Source organism: Phasianus colchicus, chromosome 6, assembly GCF_987193195.1.
Source record: "Phasianus colchicus chromosome 6, bPhaCol1.hap1.1, whole genome shotgun sequence".
NCBI lineage: Eukaryota > Metazoa > Chordata > Aves > Galliformes > Phasianidae > Phasianus > Phasianus colchicus.
Window position 1 is genome coordinate 50,601,765 of NC_143441.1, and position 17,519 is coordinate 50,619,283.

The 17,519-nt window shown below is 39.5% G+C and overlaps 1 long non-coding RNA gene across 1 annotated transcript; it reads left to right on the forward strand.

Moving 5' to 3' along the window:
* The first annotated feature begins 9,003 nt into the window (after positions 1–9,003).
* LOC116238274 (uncharacterized) lies at positions 9,004–16,798 on the forward strand. Its single transcript, XR_004168925.2, has 3 exons — positions 9,004–10,239; positions 13,012–13,119; positions 16,031–16,798. It is a non-coding gene; the product is annotated as an uncharacterized LOC116238274 (long non-coding RNA).
* The last annotated feature ends 721 nt before the right edge of the window (positions 16,799–17,519 follow it).

Consider the following 17,519-nt stretch of genomic DNA (forward strand, 5'->3'; position numbering starts at 1 on the left):
TCCTTAATTTTGGGACTTTTCTGCAAAGGCTTTTCCATTTTGGATGGATGTTTTAACAGTGTCATGGGGGGAAGGGGAGGAAGAGTAAGTGTAGACAGGAGTAATCCACCTCAGGCACCTATCTGGTCTGACCATGACTTTATATCTCATTTTGCCAACTAAATTGTATTGAGCTGAAAATGATTGCTCTTGGATTTCTGACTGCTTATTCCTGTAGGTAAAATGAGCATCACATCTATTTCCGTTGATTCCATATTCTTTTCAAACCATCTCATGGACATGACAAATCTTAGCATGAGCTTGCTATAGCATCTACTGCTATGCACACCACCACCTGCTTGACCTTAAATAGAAGTTTTGACTGAAAACCAGATAAGACCAGTCAATCAAGAGCAATCTGTCAGACACTGCTGCCCGATAGTGTAATTTCAGGTTATTTATTGCTTTGGTGGACTGCAGGGAATCTCTGGCTAGGGGCAATTTCATCCAGGAAGCCAATGTGCCTGGTGATTCAGCCGGGGCAATGTAGATGAAAAATCCATTTACAATCCCTTGTAAGCATTGCTCCAGTGTCAGCTGTTGGTGTGTTTGGCAGATGATACAGGGCAAAGGAACTTGTGTCACTCAGAGAACGTCCTGTCAGTGTGTGTGAAACATGTAATACTGTGGAGATTGAGATTAATCACTCCCCACTGAAAGTATACATATATCTTGGCACTTCAGCCTCACATATATGTTTGCAAGAGATGATAGAAATTCAGAGTGTCCATAGCCAAATATTCCTGAGTGGGAGGCTGAAAAACAAACAAGGAATGTACTGGAATAGAATATCTGGGGAAAACACATGCATATTTCAGATATCAAGTAGGACACTTCTCCCCTTTGAGGGTCTTAGCCATTAGACTGTATGCTCTCTTTCTCTGGATTTTGTACTCATAGTTTCTGATTGATTACGGTTGAAGTGAAAAGGTGGAGAATAATGTTTCTTTTAGTGCATTAGGGTTTGGATTTCTGAAGAAGGAAGAACTGAATTTCTAACCATTACATTGTTATGCAGGAATACACACTCTCACCACCAGTGGCTTCACAGAGGTCCTGTTTCCATTCATAGCTATGGGGTTAGGCTCAGAGCACAATCACTGCCCTTTAGACACTAGATACCCTTAGGGTTTCATCACAGCAGTGACAGGATATATCTGACATAATGTAAGGCGTTTCAGAAGGAGATATGTAAGTCTGCTCCAGTCACCCCAAGATTCCTTTTTAGCAACAGGAGAGAAATAGAAGATCCAGAGTGAAACATTAGTGCCAGATCTGATTCTGGAAGTGCCCATTTGTCATCATGCTCATAAAGGAAGCTCAGGTTGAAGTCAAAATTTTATATTCCTGAAGTTATCTGAGATGGCTCCTATGTGAAGTGCTCATCTGCTCACTGCAGAGAACTTAAGGTCAAAACAGAGGATAGGAATAGGAGAGGACATTTGTGTTTCAAGTCTTGTTTTCAGCTTCTATAGTTGTTGTTTGTTCTGTTGGTGGTAGCATTTTGTTGTTGTTGTTGTTTGTTTGTTTTTTTATCCTTCTTTTTGAGTTAACTATTAACAATATTGGCAGGTTTGTAATCCAACTTTTGAAAACATGATATTTAACACAAATTTAAAACTAAAGAAAAGGCTGGCAAAACTGCACCTGAAATGAATACGTAGCATTCTCCATGCCTGGACATGTTTAAAACAGCACTGGAATCTGTCTGTAAGATTTGTTTCAGCTTGAGAAAAAGTTATAGTCTTGAAGCAGGAATTACTGCATGAAATTCCCTGGCAAGTGCTATGGAACAGGTTGGAGTATATGATTATAATGGTTCCTTCTGGCCTCAAGCTCTAGACTGTGAACTAGTGTTCATTGCCAACACCACTGAATTATCTTTTTATATATCATTATTACCAGAACTACCTGACCATTTGTTGTGCAGAAATGCATTTACTTTATTTTGATGGCTGTATCAGCTTGTTTTATTTGTAATACATACATGTTTATAGTCACTTTAATATTTTTTTCCTCTCATGCACATATCCACTGTCAAACTCAAGATAAACTTTAACACCCCACCTCTAATTTTACATCTGTGCTTGGCTTTGTGATTTATTTTCATGAGCATGACATTGAGGACAGAGTCACTTTTTCCAAAGAAATAGACCTCTGGAATCTTATAAAGGCCAGTAATACAACGCAGAAAGTGGATGTGACAGAAAATTAATCACACACAAATAAATCATAAGTGTAAGAGAGGTCAAATGAGCAGTGTTCTCCTTAGTCTGTGTTTTGTCATGTACTGATGTGCCCTTTTTGCCAAAGTTGAGGCCCTTCCTAGACCACTATGGGTTATCCACCGTGTTACGTAAAAGGTCACATCAGAGCATAATACTCCCTCCTGACTTCAAAATCCATGAACATCATTTATTATGTCCTTGCCTTGCCTTGCCTTGCCTTGCCTTGCCTTGCCTTGCCTTGCCTTGCCTCCCCTCCCCTCCCCTCCGCTTCACCTCCCTTCCCCTTCCCCTTCCCCTTCCCCTTCCCCTTCCCCTTCCCCTTCCCCTTCCCCTTCCCCTTCCCCTTCCCCTTCCCCTTCCCCTTTTCTTCACTCTTTCCTTCCTTGATTTTCTCATTCCCTCATTTATTCGTTCTCTCTGCCTTTCCTCCTTCTTTCCTTCCTTCTCCTATTCCTTCCCTCCCTCTTCTTTCCATCCTTCTTTGTTTTTAATGCAGTACATACAGACTAGCTCAAGAATAACTTTTCCTAGCATTCAAGCAGTGGTTGCAATTTTTGTATTTATTCATTTGTTTGGGTCTTCATACTGCAATTATTCATGACTTTTTCTAAAATCTCTGTAGTTGCATGACTCTTTGACCCCTTCTTCAAATCCTAAAGATAGACTGACCTTGATATAACTCTTTAAATAAGGCATTTATCGCTTTGTGTTGAAGCCTTTTTACCTATCCATCTGGCTCTATGACAAATTTAGCTGATAGTGGGACAAGGTTTTGAGTTGAATAAATCAGTTTGAATATGTAATTGAGAATAAAAGGGAACTATTCCAGAGATCAAGACCCTCATAAGGAATTGAAATTATCACACATAACTCATACCATGGTGGGGAAAAAAAAGAATCTGCTCCTAGTGAGCACTTTGGTTCTGTCTCCTTGAAGGGAGAGTTGATGAAGAGGAAAAAAATGATCAGAGGAAAACAAATTGTGGCTAAGAAATTAACAGCAAATACACCTTATCAGTGCACCTAGGAATCATGATGCTGCTTGACATTACAAGCAGTAATCCCTGAGAAGTAACATACTAAGATGCTTTGTGAATGTGTGAGGTCACTGTGAAATATGATGTTGCAGCTTCACACTTGCAATTACTTCAAGATAGGGAAGCTCTAAGTAAAAACCTATGAACGTGTTTCCCTGTTGTAGAACTGGAGTCAACTTCAACAGACCAAGGCTATGTTTTTCTTTGATCGAGATGTTATTTTGAAAATGTCACTTCTGTTACGCTGTTGTTTTTTTTTTGCTTTTGTTTGTGTTTTTGAAAAGTGGGAGTCATCAACATATCCTTTTATATATGACTGACGTAAACTCCTGTGTTATGAAAAGCTGAGGATAAGAATTTCTGGCTTCCAACCATCTTCTAGTGTTGGAGACACAGACACCATGTGGGCAGCTAATTCAGTCAACTGAAAATTTCCCATTATAATTGCTTTTCTCAGTGGTAATGGGACATATGACTGTGAAAGCTTCACAGACAGTGACTCCAAACACTGAATTTTCTTTGGGGAACACTGAGTCCCCGTTTCGTGCTTCTTGTGAAAATATTGACATGGTCTAAAAGTTGGAAAACAACATAAAACAAAACAAGATTTTTAAGTGGAATTAATCAGTGTCTCAAATTCCCAGAATTTTACCATAAGGATAAATAGCTACTCTGGCACACGAGGGCATAATCCCAGATCCATGATCAGTATCCATCAGCATAAGAATATCCTTGCAGATCTAGGCCTTAGTACTTGGATGTACTCTTTTTCTCTCTTCTTTAATGCATTTATTTACCTTGTCCCATTTTTCTCTGATGTATATTGATCTGCTAGATACTCATAAACGAAAAGTACCAGCAAAAATAAAGAGAACCCGGTGTTACAGAGTGGTTGTATGAACTGAAGGGGAGGGGGACCAGGGGGAAGAAAACATAAAAAGAGAAAGAAAAAAAAAATCTTTAAATGGAGAGAAAGAAGATTTCCTGAGGGCAAAAGCTGTCAGCCATGCCTGGTAAGGAAAATATTTGATATATAATCATTTCATGTGAAAAAAAAAAGAAAAAAGAAAAAAAGAAAGAAGAAGAAAAAAAGTGAAAAGCTCAGTGTAATAATAAGCAGTGCTCTCTGATAATGGGAACCATATTCCTCAGCAGAAGGCGATGCATGGTTGGAATTTACACTGTGGTTACCTCTCAGGCAGGGAAAATAAAAGTTTATCTAAAACTCCCAGAACAAAATTTTCTTGACAAACGACATGGAGGCTTTGCATCTCTGTGGCAAAACTGCCAGACGTTGAAACAGTACATTCCTTGATATGAACCAAATTGCCTTCACTGATGTCAAAGAGAATTAGGCCATATGACACCTTAGCAGAAGTACCTTAGCTTTGCTTTTGCAGCAAGTTGTATTTCAGAAGACAAAGTGAAGATGGGAAGAAAGCAGGTGGGAGAGCTATATTGCTTTCTAGAAATTCCTTTTTACTGTCCAAGCTCTTTTTTTTCTGGAAGCTCCTGGACAGGTGGGAGATGAGACATCATGAGTCCTGTGTTCCACATGGCTCTGCAGTGAACACTGCAGATTCCACTTGGGGAACATTAGGACAGTGAAAATCAACGGGCCAACATCCACTTTCTTAGGCAGCAGGTCTCATTCCTGGATTGTTCAATATCAAGTGAACTGCAAGCGTTGAGGGAAGTTGGTGTGATAGTCTTTATTCCTTGTAGAATTTCTGGTGGCAAACACCATGGATGAGAATGTGCTACTGTCTTGTTTTCTTTGGTTGAATGCAAGATACTAAAAATCCTTGAAATCTCTATTGCATTATTGAATTGAAAATAATCAAAAGATGCACAAAGTATTACAGAGAAAGATCAGGTATCAAAACTGAGTTTGTGTGTTTTTTTGTTAAATAAAGAAGGACAGAAATATCAAAGGATAGGAACTAAAAGAAGGCTTTAAGGGACATTACATTCTTCCTCATTAAAATACAACTGTTGCTCATTTTCACTTCTTACAGATTTGCAAAAAGCACTGAAAATAGAGAAATGTGTTATCTTTCCTACAAATAAGGATGAAAAAAAAAAGCAGAACAGACATCTTTTCTCTTTATGCATGGTAAAAATCTTCATGGGAATATGGTTTTGTCAAATCTAGACAATGTCTGAAAGAAAACCAAAGGTGGTCACTATCTAAATAACTGTAATGTTTGAACCTTTTCTGAAATTCTTCAGAAATCTGAAGGGCGTTTATTCTTTCTCTCCTATGCACACAATCAATACAGCCTTTTCCAAGACTTCACATAAGGTGTTATTTATTAGTTGGGCTGTTTTGCATCTTTTTATCTGTAGTGGGAAAATTAGGCAGGGTGGGTTGACACATCTTGTTTAATGGTACAACTTGAGCTTCAGCAGCCTCTCAGAAGTTTGATTTAAAGCAAAACCACATCAGGATTTTGGCTCCAAATGTTACAGACTTCTTTAGCATTGCTATTATTTTTACATCCCTGTCCTTGACAGAGCTTTGCACTTAAAATGAAGTACGAGATGCTGGTGGAATGGTGCTTTGCAAAGAAGCATAGGCAGAAAAGCTCCCTGTGCTGTGAAACAAAGGCTCTGAATACTGGACATGAAAACAATAGGGGCAATTTAAGATAGATGAATAAGGTCAAAACGGGAACACTACATTGATTTGACAGTTGAAATCATTACGGAATCAAATGTCAGAGCTCTGTTGACTTGTGATCACTGTGAAATAAAAACAGAAATTTCCTGCTGGCCATTGTAGGCAAATGTATCAGGAGAGATACCTGTCCCTTGCTTAGGAGAAGTGCTTCCAGCAAAAGCAGGGACACGGCTAGCATATGTGGGCACCTATAGATCTGGGCAGTCCTGGAAAGTAGATGAACAGAATCACCCCCAGAGATTCAGAAGAGAACTCAATCCTTTCTACCCAAAGTTAAGTGTGTTAAATCCCAAAATATCCTTCCTCCTTGAAAACTACTTTCACTCTGCTATTTCAGCTCACTGAAACAACTCTCAGAGATAAAATAAGAGTCTTGGTGTGTCTTTGATCAGTCTTTTCCACTACGGTTCCTGTTGACTTCCTATTCCAACAGGTCTTCCACCCTTTCTTGTCTAAAACAGGTTTCCTTATTCTCCTGAAATGCAAGGACGTGAGAAAATATCTTCATTTCCTTTCTTGGCTCTATTCTTTTTTTTTTCTTTCAGCACCCTTTCTACAATACAGTGATATGATTATATGCCAGATGGTATTATATGACAAATACAGCCTACCGTACAAAAATATCACATCTCTTCATCATTAATGCTGAGAACAGGTTTCTGAGAGACTTCTCAGACAACATCACCAATGCAAATCACCTTGATTTGCTGTGAGTGTGGTGATAGTCAGAAGGAAGGGAATTGCTCCTGCAGGACCCAGACGTGTGTTGTACATGTATTTACAGGAGAGCAGAGAGTGGTATCAGGCCTCATTAGCTATGGGACAGAATAAATGTTAGAAGAGAGTCATGTCTGTGATTCTTCATCAAACTGTCACAAAAACAAAACAGGAAAAAGTTTGCAGTTTCTAGGTGGTGGCAGCGTAGCTGCTGTGAGACAAAGCACCAAAGAAAATCTCTTAAGATCACCTACTAATATTTTCCTTGATGTTCAGTGCTTGTGTATTTATTTAATCAGAGCACAGCTCTGCTTTGAGTATCCCACATGATACTACTGGCTTGGTTTGCCACAGTAGGCAAACACCCTCAGGATTACTGCATATTTTGCTTTCACGTATAAACAAGACATGAACTGACACTGAAAATCTGTCAGCCTTTCTCCTAGTACTTTCATAGATCCTTAGAATTATTTGTATTGGAAAGGCAATCTGGTCCAACACCCCTGCAATGAACAGGGACATCTACAGCTCCATCAGTTGCACAGAGCCCCATCCAGCATGAGCAATCTCTGAACCTCTCTGTTATTTTCGCTTCAAAATGATACAACTAGAGACTTCTAGCACAGTAGCTATTTAAGATCATCAAAAAATAGACTTTTAGGATTCTCTATCAGCACCTTTGCTGGAAGAAAGGCTACTCAGCTCATGTTTTCCTTAGACACTGGGGTAATTTTTGCTGGTCTTTACATAGTAAAACAAGCACCAGCTGGCCATAGATCTGTTTATTTCCAAGGGCTGACACTTTCAGAGGTGTCCAGTCCCAAACTGTCAGAGCTCTAAGACTAAACTATCCTATCTGTAAAACTACTCTCAGCTTTTTCAGTAACCATATATTCTTGATTTCTCTGTTTTCAGTATCTATAAATGATGAAATGATAAAAGTCTTGATTCTCAGAAAAGAAGTATTTCCTATTTGCTGACAAGAAGGCCTCATTAGGTAGAAGTATTTTGGATCACCATAGCAAAATAGGAAGCAACCAGGACCGTGAGTCACTTGTGAATGTTTGTAGCTGGATATTTAAATACCATGATGTTTAGGTTTACCACGCTACACCCTGTCTGCAGAACTGGAAACTCTGTGAATACCCCAGGAAATATCATTATTGTGTTTGGCAGAGGTCCAGCTTCTATTATTGTCGTCTGCTGACCGGGTTGTTTAGGGGCCTGGCAAAGAGCAGTGCCACATTGTAAAAGACCTTCCATGTACACATGAGATAGGATGCCACCGGAGGCCAGTAAAGAGGCAAGACTGATAAATGAAACACTCATCATTCTCATTTTATTGAATGTCTCAAGTTCTGGGCATATGTCTTACCTGAAGGAATACGTGTGCGTAGTAGTTGAGTTTAATTTCTGAATATTATGAATACTGTGAAAGCCATTTTCCAGAATGCCTATTTAATTTTATTCCCTCAAAAGGGTTAACAGAAAAGTTTGTACAACCAAGGAGCAAGGTGTATCACTTCTTGTGGTGCCTGTCTTTCTCCAATGACATGCGTGTAGGAATGTTCTACATGAGACCAGTCAGCCCTTAGATGTCTATAATTAAATTATTGATTAACCTTAGCTGAAATAGCAGGGAGATATGCTTCTCCTATTCAGAAGTTTCAGAGGTAAATTTAACAGCCAGTCCATTGAAGCACTTTGTGGTATATGACCTTGCACTTCTGAATGTGTATCTCAAGCAAAACGCTCCTTTTAGTTTCTCCTGAGAGAAAGACAATTCAGAATATAAAAATAAGTTAAATAGGTAGTTTCTAAAAGTATATGAAGTATTCCATGATGAAATTTCTAATAACAGCATTTTCTAATACTAGGTGCTCTTCATTCTGTAATGCTCTATGTCTTTCGTTTTTTGTCACATATTATCTGATGATTTTCAATGCACATGGAGATCTACATGTCTTTTTTAGGTCATCCTCCACCTATACAGAAGGAGACTTGTGATCAATGATTTTCAGCTATGAAGACATTCCAAACTTTCTTCCAGGCATGGTAATATCAAAATCTGAACTTCATGTCCAGCTGTCTTCCCTCCTGAGTTCCCTGGTGCCTTGTTGTTTTCTGATCTTTTTGATTCAGACTGAGATATAGATGTCTCACTCAAGTGTCATCAGCCATAAAATTTAGCTTTTTTATTTTTTTGATGTATCTTCAAGTTTAAATGGATGCATTTTTAAATTATTCTATTCTACTCTATAATCATTTTTCTTTTTGAGTGGGTTTAAAAGAGAAATGGAAAACATAGGCCCCTGAAATTTTTGAAAAGAGATGAGTTGAAACATCTGCACCAAAACAGTATTTTGAGAAGCATGGCAGTTCAATCCCTTGACTAGTCCAGCTCATACCAATGATAAGTTGGTATGTTTGAGGTTCAACAAGGCCAAGTGCCGGGTCCTGCATTTTGGCCACAACAACCCCATGCAGCGCTATAGGCTTGGGGACGAGTGGCTGGATGATTGTGAAGAGGAAAGGGACCTTGGTTGATGCTCGGCTGAACATGAGCCGGCAGTGTGCCCAGGTGGCCAAAAAGGCCAGCGCCATCCTGGCCTGCATTAGAAATGGTGTGGCCAGCAGGAGCAGGGAGGTGATCATCCCCTGTACTCAGCACTGGTGAGGCCGCACCTCGAGTACTGTGTTCAGTTTTGGGCCCCTCACTACAAAAAAGACATTGAGGCCCTGGAGCATGTCCAGAGCAGGGCAACGAAACTGGTGAGGGGTCTAGAGCACAGATCTTATGAGGAGCGGCTGAGGGAGCTGGGATTGTTTAGTCTGGAGAAGAGGAGGCTCAGGGGAGACCTCATTGCACTCTACAACTTCCTGAAGGGAGATTGTGGTGAGGAGGGGTTTGGCCTCTTCTCCCAGGCAATGAACAGGGGGAAATGGCTGCAAGTTGTACCAGAAGAGGTTTAGGTTGGACTTAAGGAAGAACTTCTTCTCTCAGAGAGTGGTCAGGCACTGGAATGGCTGCCAAGGGAGGTGGTGGAGTCGCCATCTCTGGCAGTGTTCAAGAGGCTCCTGGACGAGGAGCTGCGAGATCTGGTTTAGTAGCTTGTGGTAGCAGTGGTAGTGTGAAGACGGTTGGACTTATAGGTCGTTTCCAACCTTGTGATTCTATGATTCTATGATTCTAAATGTGACTGTTACCTCACAGCTGTTCATCTGCTGTCAATAGTCCCTTCAACTCCACTGCTGCCTCAAATTCTTTGTTCCGTACACACAAAAAAGGCAGCCCTGAAGTCTATAGAGCAATCGTAGCTGCAGATTTGTGTGTGCCTGCATGTGCACGACATGTGTGCATGTGCATGCAGCAGGAGAGCCAGCAGCAGAGGGCAAGGAGGGACAGCATTTCGTTGCTGCTGCTAAAAGAAGCCTGAAACAAATGCAGTGAACTCTGCGTTCCAGCATACAGCTGTGTAAACTAAAACTGCAGGCCTGTTCTCGTGTGGCCAGTTACTTACACAAAACAAGTGAGGTATATCTCAGCACTGAGGGACTTACCCATCAAACTGTTTCGCACTCCTCGTCAAACAGAGCTCTTTGAATGAAGGAGGAAAAAAAAAGATATTCCCTGATTCCAGTGTCTAATAGATTGAAGCCCTGTACCTCTCATGGCTTTGGAATGATTATATACATATTTCTTCTCTTTTTTTTTTTGTGACATAATCAACAATAAATCAAGCATAGCCCATTAAACAATAGATGCCTCCAAGGTCTCCTTTCAAATGTGCTTTTGATAAGAGTCAGAGAATATTTTTTCCAGGCTTGTAAGGTTTTCTTTCCTCTGTTTGTTTTTTCTAAGGGTCAAATGATGCTGTTAAAAGAGTACTTAATATATAGATCTATTTCTCCATATTCCTGTCATGGTGTTTGACTTTGGGAGATTTATGGAGTATCTTTTCCTAGTTCAACAATAGTCTGTTTTGCTGTACTAAGGAAGTTTTTTAACAAGAGTGGAGATTCTTAATAACTTCACTGCTGTCCCCTTTCCAAAACAGCCCAGGCAGAGAACAGAGAGTGTGATTATATTTATCTACATATATAAAGAAAGAGAGAGAGAGACTTAGACATATAACCCCCTCATCTGGGTATCATTCATGTATTTTCATACGATAAACTCTAAAACGTTACTATGTTCTGGCCAGAAACCACTGTTCACCTTTTCCATGAGGCATAACACATAGTTACATTGAAAGAAGGAAAAACTAAGCATTCTGGGCCAAATCTTTGGATAAGGCAAATGCAGGAGAACTCTGACAACTTCAGTGGAGCTTTGCCAGATTATGAAGGGCAATAGTCTGAGCTGGCATATCCAAATATGCTTCAGATGTCGTGTATCTCTACTGAAGGTGTAGCTTCAGCTAAGGAGGATTCACCTGTACGTCCCTCCAAACAGACATAGCTTAACTAGCTCTTCTTGAAAGATACCTGGAAATTCTAGGTATCCCATGACATAGAATGAAAAAGGCAGAAGGATATCTGTTCTGCAACATCTTCCATCATCTGTAACCAAGGAGAAGCTTTGTTGCTCAGTTTGCCACTCAAACCACAGTAAGACACTGTCTCAGGCTTCCAAACTGATATATTGTTGAGATTAAAATCTTCTTTAACTTGATACTTGAGAAATTAATACAGAACGTTTTACTTCAGCAAATGCCACTGGTGCCAATATTGATTTCAGAGGAGTCAAGATTTCAGTTTAGAAATATTTCTGCAGCAGAGGGATTAATCACAGTGTGCAGCATAGAAAGCAAGGGCTGAGGTCACACGTAAGGCATTCTCTGACATCTAAACCATTATGTTCTATCAGAGACACTTTTAATTTAATTTGTTCTTAGTGGAAAAAACAACTGGAGGGAGCAGATGGAACTGGAGAAAGAACATTGCCCTTCAGGAGAACATCTGCTGCAGCAGTGGTGGTAGAGGAGAAGTCTATCAGGAACGACAGAGCAACAGCTGCTTAAACTCTGATGGCTGAGATGTAGTTGTGGCATAATTTAAATAACTCTGTTACTACAGGACCATGAGTCCTTGTTGACTTTGATGCACAGGTTATTTCCTTGCAGCAAATAAAATGGTGAGGAGTTTTCAAAATAGAAATAAGAATCACTGTTTGTTCAAATACAACTCAATGAGATTCCAAAATATTAGAGGGAGATCAGTTTGATTTAGAACCCGAAACCCTGATCTCGTGTTGTTCTTACTACCAAGTCTACAGAAAGTTTTCCGAACCTTGAAAACCTGTGACTGAGAGAGATACAGCTTCATTTTGCCAGGAAAAAGGAAAGGAAGAGGAAAAAGAGAGAAAGAAAATAAAGAGAAAAAGGAAAGTAAAAGAAAAAGAAATTCAACGTTCTCCAGATTCAAATACAAGTCCAATTTGGGTTCAGGTTTAGTTCAAAAGGGAATAGCTAGGTCTTGTTTTTCCTGAGACAGTATCCTCATCCAGAGCCAAACTCAAACTCAAACTGAATTTGTCAGTGGGAAGCCTGAGGAAGAAGTGGTTCTGTTTGAGTTGACTCAGAGCACCAGCCTTGCTGTCTGCCAGAAAGGCTGACCTTTCTCAGTCTGGTGCAAAATGTCCTGAATCTGTCCATTTTCCACAATAGCTTTGCTGGCATTCCTGCTTTTGATCTCCTTGAAAAATCAACTTAGGCAAGTTCATAAGAATTTCTTGCTCGACACTTGCTATTATCTGACCCTGAGGCTGAATCCTCGTGGATTGAAATAATTACCTCAGCTGACACTTCCTTGAACTGAACAGTAGGTGATATCCTGGTAGCAAGCAGGGGGAGAGGGAGGGAAGCTTAATATCTGTGTATCTTCTTGTATGCAGATTTCTCCCCTTACAAGAGAGGTATGGATCTTACATTCACTGCTGGACTGAAACTGATGCAATCCTGAGTGACCTGGTGGTTTCCTCTGAGAGTCTCCTGTATATTTATGTAGCATTCAGTCCATCAGCTGGAAATAACTTTATGGAACCTCTCACTTCATTATTTTCAGTGGAACTGCAGCTTTGTGTCCTGATGCTGTGGTGTTAGGTGAAAGAAAAAGAAGAAAAAAAAAATAGAAAACATCTCACTTAACATGTCTTCCATATTTGTTTCAGGATAAATGAGCTCTCTGTGGAGTGCATCAATTATAATTACACCCAAAATACACTTTGGGGTGTCATTGAGAGTCTGGATTAAATCCATTTGCAGGAGAATGGTTTACAAAGTCTTGGTTTTCCATTACTCTTCAGGCAGCTTTCTCGAGGGACTTGAAGAGGAAGGTGGTTGAATGACAAAGGAGAAAGAGAATGGTTCAAGGAAGAAGGAAAAGGCTGGTGAGGAGATGGCTCAGGAGCAGGGTAAATAGTCGAGACAATTTTAATTTCTAAACCCAAAACCAGAAGGAAAATCAATTGAGGTGAATGGATACATCAGTGATTTGGGATTTCAGTCATGTGAGCTCCATTTTTTCTTTCTCCCACCATTTCATTGTTTGACCTTGGTTCCTGCCTTTTCCTTTCCCCCTTCATTTATACTGTGCCTTTGCAGAGCTCAGGCCTTTTTTAGTGTTTATTTATACAACACTATGCACTGAGGCTGCATCATCATGGATATGCTTGTGGGCACCATGAAAACTGTCATAATTACCACCATTTTCCAGTGTTGCATCCCCCCAGCTTAGCTGTTTTTCTGCCAAGGCAGAATGTGTTCATCACAGAGTGCTGTTTGGCTATGTTTTCTAGTGACAGTGACCCAAAACTAATGTTGTATTATTTAGAAATCAATGAAAGAAAGCTATTGCCTTTTTTCTAATTGTTTTTCTAATTGCTGTTTGCAACTAACTACGTCTATAGAATGAATTTGCATCCAACGTTTATTACCTTGAAACAACGTTGAAATATCTTCTAATATTTCTTCTTTGGGTTATATTTTATTTTGTTCTTTTTACTTAAAAATTTTGTCCCTGGTCTGGAGACATCAAGAAAATTATAGTTTTATTATGTATATAATGAAAAAGTGAAATATATATATATATATATATATATGTATACATATTTAAAATAAAGTAGAAGGATAGAATAGCAGTTAGGAGAGTGGATTCATTTGTGGAGTGGAATCATTCAGCTGATTAAGTATATATGTCTGTCGTTTATCTGGTATGCCACAAAGTGTTTGCAAAAATGACACAAAAACAATGTGAAAATGGTTTATTCACATAATACTGTGTCATTTTGCACTGGCAGCTGGGTGCTCTTCAAGACACCCTGTAATATCTGAAGTGCCCTATGGTCTGTTGTACCTATATGTAATTCAAATGGAGGTGCCCACTTTCTTTTAAGTGCATCACAGCACAAGTGTTAATAGAACACAAAGTTTGATAAAATAGTGAGAATTAATCACACTGAGTTCATAAATCTAGTTATATAATGAGATATCTATTCAGCATGACTTTCAAGACTGCTGACTACACTGGAGAGCCACTGTAAAGGAAATCCTTGATTAGCTTTGAAGCCCATATCTGCATTTATATCAGGATTCTCTGTTTTAGTCTCTCACCACTCTGCACATAGCAAACCTAATTCTTCTCTTTGATTCAGCAGTCTTATCACAGAATATCATAAAACCATATCATAAAATGGCCTGGGTTGAAAAGGAGCACAATGCTCATCCAGTTCCAACCCCCTGCTATGTGCAGGGTCACCAACCAGCAGCCCAGGCTGCCCAGAGCCACATCCAGCCTGGCCTTGAATGCCTGCAGGGATGGGGCATCCACAGCCTCCTTGGGCAACCTGTTCCAGTGCCTCACCACCCTCTGGGTGAAAAACTTCTTCCTAATATCCAACCTACACCTCCCCTGTCTCAGTTTGAAACCATTCCCCCTTGTCCTATCACTATCCACCTTGTAAATAGCTGTTTACAGTGTTACAGTAGGGCTTCTCAAACCACAAGCCATTTTTATAAACCAAAACTCACTTCAAGCACAAACATTTTCAGAACATTCTGAGATTAACAAGTGCCTAAAATTAGCAATTTGCAGCCTTAGCTTTCTCTTCTCCACGTCAGGGATTTTAGTTCAGACCATCTCTCTCCACTCATTTTTCACTAAGGGTGTGTTAAAGTGCCATTAATTGTTAGGAGACAAAAGATGTGCTATCGCAGTATGGCTACAAAACAAGATTTTCGTTTTATATAAAGATGAATCTTGCTTGTTTTTATCCTAAAAAGCGTCTATAGACCTAGATTCAGCAGCCCAAATATTCTTCATGAGTCAAGCTATAAATCCAATCCATAAGGAAGTAAATTGTAGTGTCTGTAATGTAGGAAATAGATGACTAACCAAAATCACATTTGAGTTGGATTTGTGTAATGACCCATCATTTCCCAAATTTCCCAAATTTCCCAAATTTCCCAAAGCTGAGCTGAATCCAATGTTTGCAACTTAAAAAATTTGTTTTCAGTGTAATTTTTTGTAGACTTTTAATGACATTTGGGCTGTTGCATCTCACTTTATGACTTACATGCTGGAAAAAAAAAAAAAGTGTGGAGAATAAATATATATTGCAGATAATATTAAAGGTGTGTAACCATATGGACCACAACCATAATGCAATCAAGTGAAAAAGGGTTGAATAAACAAATATTTCCATGTACTGCGAAGCAGATTGAATCAGGAAATTGTCTCAATGTCAATGAAGTCCTAGAATAAGGAGCAACCTCCCATTTAAAACTGGAAAATTGTAGAACAGCTGTAATTAGGAATAAATATTTCCCCCAAACTAAGTAGCACAGAGCTATTAGAATTGCACCATTTACACCTAGAAAATGTGTAGAACAGCTTTTTGCTTCTTGAAGTCATACTCATCAACCAGAAAAGTAATGGTGCTTAGTTTTGATGACTGTATGATTTAAAGGCTACGTATGATCAATGGAAATGCTATGTTTAGACTGAGATGCTTGGCCTTCTCCTTGAGGGCAATATATAGGACTCTCAGAAGACAGAACAGGGGTGTTGAGTCTCTTGAGACCCAAAGACAACATCACAAATGTAGCATAGGAATAAATACATGATCTTACTGCTTTCTAGGTCTCTGGGTGGTCAGATATTGTTTGTTCTCTAGTAGAAAACATGCGTGAATACTTTGTTGTCCCTCTTCTGAGTGGAATATATTTATTTCCTCACCCCACCCCAAGCAGATAGAACTAATACTACCTGTAGCCCTCGGGTTTTCAGTGCTGAATTAATAATAAGTTTTATTTTTTTTCCTACAGGAACCATCAGGTTTTTACCCAAAAGAGTATGTTGAATTATAAGCATATAGTAATGGAAGACAAGAAGAAACACAATGAGTGGGTTTATTGCATCTAGATGTAGATAACTATGGGATGAACATCCCCAGCTGCCCTAATTGCCAACTGTTTTTATAGTCACTACTAAAGGTCGGTCTTCCTGTGGCCAGATTCATCTTTCCACCACTTCCCTTGTTAGCAGCCAGCACTAATGGGAAAAAGAGAGCAGGGTTTGTGAACGACTGTCTCTGAGAAACCTCCCACAGTGACAAAGCTGACACGAGGAAACATCAGCTTTCTGCTTTAGTACAAGCAGAATGGAGCTCAGCTAGCATCCCTTGTGCTTGCACGTAGATGAGCAAGTCTACTAATGAGACATCTGCACAGCCCTCCCCTCACTTCCTTTTGGTTTGATTCCAACTGCCAGAGCTACAGCTCTGTGAGTTAACTGAAGAATGGTGATGATGGATTTAACTATCCCAAACACTACCAGGGCATTTCCCAAAGATGATGTCAACTGTGCTGTAATTATTAAAAGAGCAACTGTTCCATACAAGCAGTTTAATGTGAGACTTATGGGTCACAGACTATGAGAGTCCAGAGCATTTAAAGCACGAGGGAAAATACACTTGAAAAAATCCATTTTGAATCAACTAATTTTAAACCCCACAGGGACTAAAGTAATTTAGCCATTAATTCCCATAGCACTAACATTAAAGTACTGTTCCCAGCTGAAAGTGTACATTGCTGTAAGGTATCAAGAGGCTAATGCATAATTTTCAATGAGAGTTTGTATGAACTGGGCTCTCAAGCTTGGTTTTATTCTGGAGAAAGTTCTCTGAACTTTCAACTGTACCTCGACTCTATTTCAAAATTAGATGTGGATTTTTAGGTGTCAAGAAATTTCTAAAGCTGAGAAACCTTTTACTTTCTGCATGCATTAGAGTCAGATATCCAACCTTACAGCTGGCAAAGAATGAGGGCTTTACGCTGCTTCCCAGATCACCCAACTTATGGAGAAAGAGATGAATATTTCACGGAGACAGCTGCCCACATCTTCAGATGGTCATCTCAGACTGATGGAATACATCACCAACTCACATTATCCATCTCTATATAATTATTACTGGAGTATTCTGAAATACATTTTCTGGAATTTATACTTAATTTTTAGATGACTGAGTGAAATTTCTTTGGGGCTATTATACCAAAATTGAATTTGATCTCTCTCTGGCCTAAATTCTTTATTTAAAGTGACCTTTTTTCTAGAAAACATTTCAGCTTCCTGCGTCTTGCTGCTTCTACATTTCATCCAGTCAGCGAACATTCCCAGTGACAATCTCTCCAAATATTTTCCTGTTGAGCCATAATATCTGCTGGTGAGACCCGTTCATAAATTGTTAATGAGTTTCAACACTTCAGAAAATGGGACAGGTGAGTCACAAGCTCCTTTTAGGCTGGGAGAACACTG